Source organism: Falco peregrinus, chromosome 2 (genome assembly GCF_023634155.1).
Source record: "Falco peregrinus isolate bFalPer1 chromosome 2, bFalPer1.pri, whole genome shotgun sequence".
Classification (NCBI taxonomy): Eukaryota; Metazoa; Chordata; class Aves; order Falconiformes; family Falconidae; genus Falco; species Falco peregrinus.
In genome coordinates, this window is record NC_073722.1 from 83,497,112 (window position 1) to 83,507,233 (window position 10,122).

The window sequence follows — 10,122 nt, forward strand, 5'->3', positions numbered from 1 at the left end:
CTCAAGAGCTCAGATCTGATAGCAACAGGTAAGGTTAAAGAAAGGAACGAAAACCAGGTGGAAATTATTACTGCCTTGCTTTTTTTGGCACCATATGTAAAAGAACTGTATTCATGTCAGATTCCCTCAAACACAGCATGAGATGACGAAACACCTCAAGAGAACTGAAACGTAACAGCAGCCTCCAATCAACTGGAAGAGAAACCCAAAAAGATGCTTTCCTATACTGTATGTATCACATACCAGTTAGAGGTCTAACGGCAACCCCAGCCCCTGCAAGGGGAGGCTTTCTGCCTATTGTCAATGCTGTCCTCCCTGAGCTGTCCCCAAATACAGCTGCCAGTGACCACCGAACCACTGGTGCCATCCAGCCAGGCATAGTTTCCAGGAGACTCTAGGAAGAAGGCAAGCCCCAAGACCTTCCTGCTAGCTAGTGAAAACTTAGCACCATCAAGAAGGCAAATTATTAACAATAACCTTTAAAAGGAAGTTACTGTTAGTAACTTGTGTCCAAAAACCTGTCCCAGCCTCTTGGCTAAATGCATGCAATGAATCAACACACAAGGTTCAGATATCAGCCTTGCTCTGCATTTAGGGGCAAATATAGTCTAAACAGCCAAATAATCACGCTATCCTCTCAATACATACCAAATTTATTGTCACTGCAATATTTCAGCAAAGGCACTTTTTGAAGGAGGAACGGGCCGCAGAGCAATTAGGATGAAAAAGAGTTTTGGCTGCCTTTGGCTCAGCAGCTCTCATCTGTCACGGAAGGAAATTTACGCTGCTGCAGAAAGCCCGCATTAAAAGGCTGGGAGGAGAGCATGCACCCCCAGCTCTTGGGTGTTGCAGTGGCCAGAAGTGTCTCTGCAGTGCCAAAAATACACATATGGAAATCACATTTTTTTATTAGTGCTACTATCACAGAAAATAATAAATAGCCTTCACCTCTCCCATCACAATTAGTTCTTTCTGTCTCACGTTTGTAGTAGTAGTTGTCCCAAAGATTCACAAGAATATTGCATGAAGCAGTTCCTTTTGGACTGGCCTAAGGTCTCCTCACCTCTGTGGCTCCTGCTTGAGACCCACCGGCTTAACTGCTACAAGAGTTGAGAGCCTGACTCCTCCACTGCAACTCTTTACTCCCAGGGACAGTCCAAGAAAGCATATTCTCCAGCAATAAAATTATAGCCATGTGGTTTGAATTCATTGAAGCCTAGAGTTACCTCCAGATTGCTATTTATCTTCCAGTCCAAACAAGTACATACCTTTCCTTGGGTATTTTGGCTTTAGATGATGAACAGTGAAGATAAATATAAGGACAAATGGATGAAACCTACTATCTGTTTACACAGGATGGGTAAACATAGGACTAGCTCTATTACTGCAAGAAGCTTAACTATGTACCTGTCGCAGCACTCTCCAAACTATCAAGCTACAACAAGGTCTTTTACCATCACGTACCAGCACACTCTTCATGCCAGTCCCTCTGCTGTCTTCTCCTAGTCTCCCCTCATCCACAACACTCACATGCTCGCTCTCTGCTTCTTCCCCCTCTCTCTTCCTCAACTGCTCTCTCTTCATTGGCTGCCCAACCACTTAACCAGCCACAGCTGCACCTTATCTACATCAGCCAACCCGCCGCCCCTGAAGCCAGCCCACAGTTGTATATTATCAATGCTAATTAACCCAGCTTCATTCCACTACATGCACCTACCTTGAAAAGCACATGTGGTTGCAGAGCCAGAGCCTAATCTGGAGACACAGTTCACTCCCGAGTGCCCTGGCCAAGACAATGCTCAAGACACCACCACAGCCCCATAGATCCAATACATTTATTTGTTGTTGGTGGTGTTGTATTTATTGCTTTTTATTCGGACAACCATCCACAGAAGTCTGGACTCTTAATTCCCAAGCAGCTGACATACACTCCATCAGCTGTGGATGCCCCCAGAGTCACAATGTTCTGACATTTTAATGTTGAATTGCCAGAAAGCATTCTCTGTGGCATAATTCAAGGAGCAGCATGGGCTTATCTGCAGCACAGCTGGGCTTCATGGAGGCTCCTGCTCATCACGCTCTCTCCACTTACATGGACTGAACACTTCTTAACCCTGAGAAGTTTTGGCTTAATTGACTGCTCTTTCTGAATCTTTTTGGAATTATTTTGCATTTGTTTCCTCACTTCTTCTAGCTGCTGCTGTTTTACACTGTAATACCCTGCTCACAACTGCAGGGTTTCTAGCAGCACCCCCAAACGGCAGGCTGGACTCCTTGCAGTGTGAGAGGAGTTGCAAAAGCCTGCAAGATCTGATCGCTTGGGTCTTGCCCACACCAGAAGCGATGCCACTTGTGACTGACACAGCTGTGTGCCACCTTGGTGCAAACACAGACAGACTGGACCACAGGCACTTCACACACACAGGGTTATTCACATATGGGAAAGGAAATCATTCAGTAGTGTAAGTCCTTATAACGTTATAGCTGTTCATAACAGGGACTAAAGAGCTGAAAACGCATTGCGCATTCCTCCAAAGCTAAACTGGTGTGGAGAGCACCCTGTGGCTGAGTTAAATGCTGCTTATTAGGCCTGACACTATCAGGTTCCCACATTATCACTATCAGAACCCCCAGTCTCTGGAAGATCATGTCAGTTGATGCTTTGCTGCTCCTCAGCATCGTCAGTCTACATCTGTGAAGCCCCTCTAGGAGTTACCATGAGTTTCCCCTTTCAGAAGTGTGTGCTGGGGCAGCTGGAGGCTGCTGCCTTCACTGTGCCATAATGACAAGGTGTACGAGGAGAGCTGGGAGGAAAGGGAAGGAAGGACACAAGTAATCTTGTAAAGCTGCTTAAAACTTAGCCAAACAACCAGCACACGGGAGCCCTTATGACTTTGCATCTTAAATATTGTGTGGACTGTTGTTCTGAGGAGGCAGGATAGAAATCCTAGGAAAAAAATAACCTGGGAAGTAGTGGGTTCATTTTTTGAGCTCCATTGTACAAAACTCGTTTCTTTAACATCCATCCTGTCAATGGAGAGTTTGAACAGCTGAGCCGAAATCTACCCCTTCCCTTGGAGCAATTTGCAAGCCACACCTGGGAGGAACACTCCCCGACATCCCTAGCAGCTCTGACAAATTTTGCAATGCCAGGTAAACAGCAGGACCTGAGTAAATGGAGAGGCTGTGTTACATCAGTCTCTTCTCAGATCACAAGCACCTGGAGCATTAAAAAGAAAAAAAAATAATTCATGAGACTGATCTGTTGCATCTATGAAAACACTAAAAGCTGAGAGGGACTGTAGTTCATTTTTCAGTGCCAGTAAATAGGTGTGTTTGTATCTCCTGTCTTCTACATACACCCACATTGTCTGAAAAGCTGTGGTTTTTCTTGGATCAAGACTTAATTGTCCTGAGTATTTACTGCCCATATCTACCACCCAAAAACCACATTTTTGTTTTTTTTAATGGGGTCAACACCCTGAGATCAGGAAGTCAAGTTAAATAATTCATAGCTATCCCCTTTTACAGAAAACAAGTCTATTCTCCCACTTCCCCACACCCCATATTGTTGTTTTTACATTATCTGTATGAGCATTGGCAAGGAGGTGGGGAAAAAAAATGTCAGGACATTGTAAGAGAACTTAATGAAGTGGCTCCAAATATTGTATCAAAATAAATGAAGTGATTAATGCAAGAGCTCATCCCAGGTGCCTTCTACAGCAGTAACTATTGTGTGAGCAGCACATTTGAGGAGATGGGGATGGATGGATGAATACAAAGGTGCCACTCCAGCACATTACAGAGCAGGGAACAATGGGCAGCCTGAATTACGGTATTTAATTTGAGTCCAGATACTCAGAAGGAAAACAGCAGGTGGTAAAAGAGGAGGAGGAGAAATTATCAGCCTTTCTGATCTCACTTAGCTATTTTGCTTCTGCTTAGGATGGAGGAAAATGGGCTGACTGCATGCCTGCATCTTCTCACTCCTGTGCAAGCCCAGTTGTGTGGTCTGGGTAGCCTGGTGACAGCCAGCAGCAGCAGAGCTGCTGGCCTCCCACTAGGAGGAAGACACTTGCTTGGCACTTGCAATCACCAATTATCTGCCTTTTATTAAAAATATGTGCAATAGCATGCAATAGACATGGCCCAGAGCCAGAACACCTGGGCCTGCTGCTGCAAAGCTCTGAGCTGCAGCCTGGTCCAGGCCCAGCTCCAGCAGCAGATGCCATTGGCCTTATCTTCAGCACTGAACCTGCATCGGGTTTGGTTCAGTGGACCTTTTGGGTTTGCCAGCACTCAACAGCTGCACTCAGCAGAGACCTCAGAGCTTGGCATGGGAAAAGCCCTGCTAGGGTCCATGCTAGAGCCCTGCTTTTGCAGATGTGGCTGCTTGTTCATATCCTCTTGATGACACAGGGGTAGCGCTCCCACTTGCTGTGTGCACTTGTGAGATGGACCTTTATCTAGACACAGAGCCATGCACAGGGATTCAGATACCAACAGGTTACCTATTATCAAGTTGCTGTGCTTTCCTGTCACTGTCAATAGCTAGGGGACACTTGCTATTCCCTGGCTCTTTGCAAAATACCTTTTTATTTCCTCTCTTTACATGGAGAATCCTTCACAACAGTACTACCTTTCTGGGAACGACGTTGAGTGCTCAGGTAATGCACAGTGCCATCAACGAAACTTTTGTTCAAGATTCCTTTAGCCCTGTCCCTGCACCATTTAACACTGGCTCTGTAAGAGGCTTCCCAGCTCTTCTCATTTGTGAGCAGGGCCGCAGCCAGTAATGCAGCAACACCTCTTCTGCAGAAGCCACTGCAGCAGCACCGAGCTGCTGGCAACCAGGAGTCAGGGTGCAACAAGTTCCTGCCAGCTGTGACAGCCAGAAACGGTGACATTAGAAATCCAGGCGGGGAATCAGCAGCAAAAGCCATTACCACTGTTACCTTTGATTGTAAATGCCCCGTGTGCTGCTGCTCTAATTTTCTCTATGTATTTCCCTGTAGGTCTGGCAGAGAGAAAACAAGTGGCTGGCGCTTACCCTACGCCCCCCCCCCCCCCCATCTCTGCCACCCACAGCAGGCTCAACAAGTGTCCTTCCCACCTCGGGAGACAGATCCTGCACCCATCGGTGCTGTCCGTCAAGCCTCTCCTAACCCAATTGCAATTCACTGGCAGCTTTACTTGCAAATTCCCTCTCTGAACAGCTCATGCTAAGAACCTTAACATTCCTGCAGATTCAGAAAGGGGATTTCCAACAAGCATTAGGAAAATTAAACTTCTCAAGAGCTGTCTCAATCTGACAAGGTATTTCTAGCTCTTCAAAGTATGGTAAGTGAAAATATTAAAACGGGGATGGGTAAGTTTGTAGTAAGAAAATTATGAATTACGGCTAGAAACAGGTACAGTATAAGTCTACTTCGCATACATGTAAGCATACATATATGTATATATACATACAGAGAACCACATGAGTATGTCTTGTTTAAGGCTTCCTTCTGGCCTATAATACAAAATTATAATCTCCCACCCTTTGCTTCCATCCAAAGCCAAAGCAGCAGGTACGACTAACGAGCGGGGCATTTCCTTCAGAGATTTGTGCTTTGCAACCGCATTATATACGCCCAACACAGCCCCATTGGGAGCAGACTGGGAGCTCGTGATTAAACCAGCAACCTTTCACCAAGGACACGTACTGTGCTGGTGGGAGCCCGAGCCAGCCCAGGCTGGGCTGAGGCAGGCAGAAGGCAGGTGAGACACAGCCCAGGCCCTCCCAGGCTGAGCAGGTGACACCCAGAGCCCTGCAAATCCTACTACAGACCGCACTGTTCCTGACAGCTCAGGTCTGCTTTCAGGGGTAGCTGGGCACTCTGCAGTACACAGACAGGCTGTTGACACCTCCTGAAGCCCAGAAATGGCAGTGTTTATTGCTGTTCCCCTTCCCAACAGGTCAGGCCTCCCTTGTCCCAGCTTAGCTAAGTCCCCTTTTGCTCCTTTCTCCCCCTCTCTGCCACTTTCTTTTTCTCCATCCTCTACAGAGCTTCCAAACCTATGTCCCAAATGGAGGAGAGGCCGTTTATAGCCCAGGCCATTGCTGGGGGGTAGTGGTGAGAAGCTGAGCCAGGCTTTCAAGATGTAAGGGTGTGACTCCAAAGAGGAGAGGGTAATGTTATGTTTTTAGGAGCATCAAAGCAGCGTAATTCAGCTGTTAGCAAATTTTTCTGCACTCTGGCACATCTCTTGCTTCAAAACCTTGAAATTCCCCTGGATTAAGACCTGATTTGAGTAATGGTGCTCAGATTGTCTGTCTGTCCTCTCTGTCTGCTGTTGCTTTGCAGCCATCATTCCCAGTAGCCTCACAAATCATTATAATTGGGTTGGAAGAGCATCCTCTTCAATTACAGTCCCTCATCACTGATGCTTTAGGAGTGGGGGACACTGGTGCTATACTAGACCAGGGGCCAAAACAATTAGAAGAGCTGATTAAAAATCCTCTTGGCTCTTCAGGGGCCGGCCGGCATGACCATGTGGGGGCTATGCAGTGTAATGAAAAAAGTCTTTCTGAGCTTGCGCCTGCAGCCTGCCAAAAACGCCTCTTTAAGCTGTATGAATTGGTCTTGCAAAAGACACATTATTAGAGTGCTGTATTAAAGCTACCGTCACGCCTGTGCAGAGAGCTAGGTACAGAGCTAGGTCTGATCAATACTTGGGATTTTTCAATATTACAAAATATTTTGTGTTAAGACATGGCAGCCTGACACTATTTATTTAAGGGAGAAACACAAAAGCAATTGATTTGACCTTGATATTCTGACTGGCAGAACAGAAGGGAATGCCAAACACTAAGAGCAAAGCTATTGATGAGGCCTGAGAGGGAGGACTGACAAAAATACCCTGTAAAAATTATTAATGGCAGAGAGGAGCACAGTGATTTGGGTTTTTGGCTTGATGACAACAAGATGGAAAATGGGTGTCTGCAGTCAGTCAGACAAAGGATTTGCTGGAGAAATGGGGGCACATGGGATTGTGCAATATCACTTTCCACCAAACAACATGGCCCTGCTTGTGCAGCAGCGCAGGCAGGGCACAGTCCTGCAGACTTTAATCTAAGCAAACAATCCAGAAGGCGCAATAGAGGAAGCAGAGGCACATGGATTGTCAGTGCTGGGAGAAGAACTAAAGCTCTTGGGGACCCATTTAGCACCTGCTCTTAAGCCCACACTTCTCTATTAATACCCAGTGAGATACCGAAGAGGTTGGGCAGCCCTGAATGCTCACACAGGCAGAGGCAATTGGTGGGTGATACCTATCACTTCTGCAGTGGGGCCTCGTGGCATAGCACAAGGGGCGAGCTGCTCAGAGTAAACTTGCGATTTTGATGGCTCACTGAAAGAAAGTTGCTCTGTGCTTTTCTCCTGAGCATTGCCACACAGGGACGCAGCTGGGGCTCCCAGGACCAGCTCCTGGAACTGGCCTCTGTATAAGCAGGCCGAGATGCTAATATGCAGGAGCAGACGGGGGATAAGCTGCAGTGAAAATCTGTAGCTACCACTGCACCCATGCTTCTGCTACAGGCGGCTGGATACATCCAGCGTGTGCTAAAGAAAGCAGTGCTCATGAAAAGTATAGCCCCCTTACTTCTATCCTTATTTCTCCTCTGTTCTGTTCATCTGTGCTTACTGAGCAAAATGTTGAAAATGGGACTCTTAAATCATCTTTGCAGTCTCCTGTCATCTGGGCTGAGCAGTGAAGCTCTCTGGTTTTTAGGTCGTTAATATGTTAACTGACTGTAGGAAGCTCTAGTTTAATTATTAGGAACAAAGGTCTGAACATGAATAAGCAGAGTCCCTTACATTTCAAAATTGCAAAACTTCTGTGCTCGTAATACTGGTTTGAGTTCTGCCACTGAATTCAGGAACCAAATAGGTAATATCCAGCCACTGTCAGTGTGCTGGCACAGCATCAGAGTTAGAGAAGTGTCTGTGATTGCAGAAGGGGAATTCAACAGGTGGCCTCATTTGTACCCACCAAAACAAGGAGCAAGTGAGTTCTGGTAGATGGTGCAAACAAGTGTGGTTCAGTACTGAACATGTCCCTCCAGGCTCTGGGGGCTGTCTTAAGGAGAAAGATGCATGAACTTGTCGTATGTAATCTACCAGCCATCCTTCCAATGTGACAGGAATTTTTTAATGAGCATTGGCAGTACATACAAACAGAGTAGCAGTGCTGCTTCTCCAGCCATTAATATTACATATGTGGGCTGCTTAATTTGCTGTTCCTTCCAGAGCTGGAGCAGGAAGTCTGCATAATGAAGGATTTGTTGACAGAGGTCTTCATATCAAATCAGCAAAAAGGTTGAAAATTATACAGTTTCAGGCATACTTGCTTGACTCATGTAACCCTGGCCCTCCTAACACTCCTGATTATGGGCACAATATACCAGGTGCTGTGCTCTGCTCTTCTCAGGCCATTATTGCTGCCATTTTTTAACTTCATCTATTAAAGCTCTCACTAAGAAGCCAACCAGCACACTCACCAATGTCACAGGAAAGAGGCATTATTTATGCACGAGGAAGATGATGGCTGTTGGAGACCAAACATCCATTCAGAAAAGTGCTTAAACATATGCTTGATGTTAAGTGCATAAGCAGCCCCTCCTGGGAGTTTTCAAACAGTGAGAAATTAACTAGAAGCAGAACACGAATCCCATCTCCTCAGCACTTTGCAGGTGGTATCCTACCTTGTTTTAGAGCTCTCCTGGTCTCCTACCTGTCCCCAGGAGGAGGCTCATTCTGAGGCCAGACATGGCAGTGAAGAACAGTTAGTTCTGCTACCCCTGCGTAAGGAGCTCAGGTTGGCACCATGTAACTCTCCTGCAGGACACAAGCCTCTACTACTACAAAACAGGTATGCTTTATCATCAGCCAGATTCTACTGCACATGCTCTTTCTCCTTCCTCCAGAGGCCAGACTACACTGCCCCTCCATCCAGCCACCTCTCCTACATTCCTCAGGGCTATTTAACTACTTAGCAGGAAGGAGCTACAGCTGCACATCATCCATGTCAATCAACCCACTGCCTTCATTGCTCTACACGCTGTCTTCTGTACTTCTGACAGTGTGGGCTGGTAGTAACATAGAACTGATTTTCTATGGTAGGTATTGTACTGTAGGCAGTTAGCATGTGTTGCTGCAGTGCTCTAATGCTGTGCATGGATAGGATATAGTACTACAATAAACACAGAAATATGTGACAGAGTTCCTGGGCTTTCAAGGACTAAATAAATTCATCTCTGAGAGATTGTTGTGGTTTTTTTTTAAATGCTTGTGCCATTTCCTAAACACAATATTTGGCAGTGATAGCTCCTTGCATGAGTTAATTCTTCAGTGATGCTTACTGGACTCTGGTTGATCAATACATACATGAGTCCAACAGACACTCTCTCCTAAGTGACACACCTGAAACACTTGGAAATTGTAGTACATTAGTCTTTAGCTCTCACTAAGGATCTTCCACAATGAAGCAGCCCCTCAGACCACAGGGGAATGAGAGCAGCCAGTCTTGGAGAAGCTGAGCATACACAGAGCTGAAGTGTTTCCACTGTGATCATTTCATTTACATCTCATTCGTCATGGAAACGAGGTGTGAAAGTAGTTTCTAGAGCTACTTAGTGCAGGCTGTACATCGATTTAATACCTATTCTGTTTTTTCAAGTCACTTAACTCTGTAGAACTATTGTTCCAAAACAATTACTTAGCTGCCTTGCTCAGACTTTGAATTCCCTGCTGTATTAATGCAGCTTGGTCTAAACCACTACATATTTTAGACTGCTGAAGGGGAAGCTTTTAAAATGAAGGAAGACAGTAAAGAACCAGCTTACCTGATTTATAGGACAATCGAGTTTCTGCTCCTGATTGTATTAATATATAAAGAAAAGCCAAAGTGCATCAGATATATTCTCTTCTGTTAACATGCCTGTATCAGTCTAGCTACTCACATGAAAAGAGACTTAAACATGAAAATAAGAAGGCAACCGCCAAAAAAAAAAAAAAAAAAAAAGTAACACACAGAGAAGACCTATCACTATTAGCAGGGCTCTTTATCAGGCTCAAG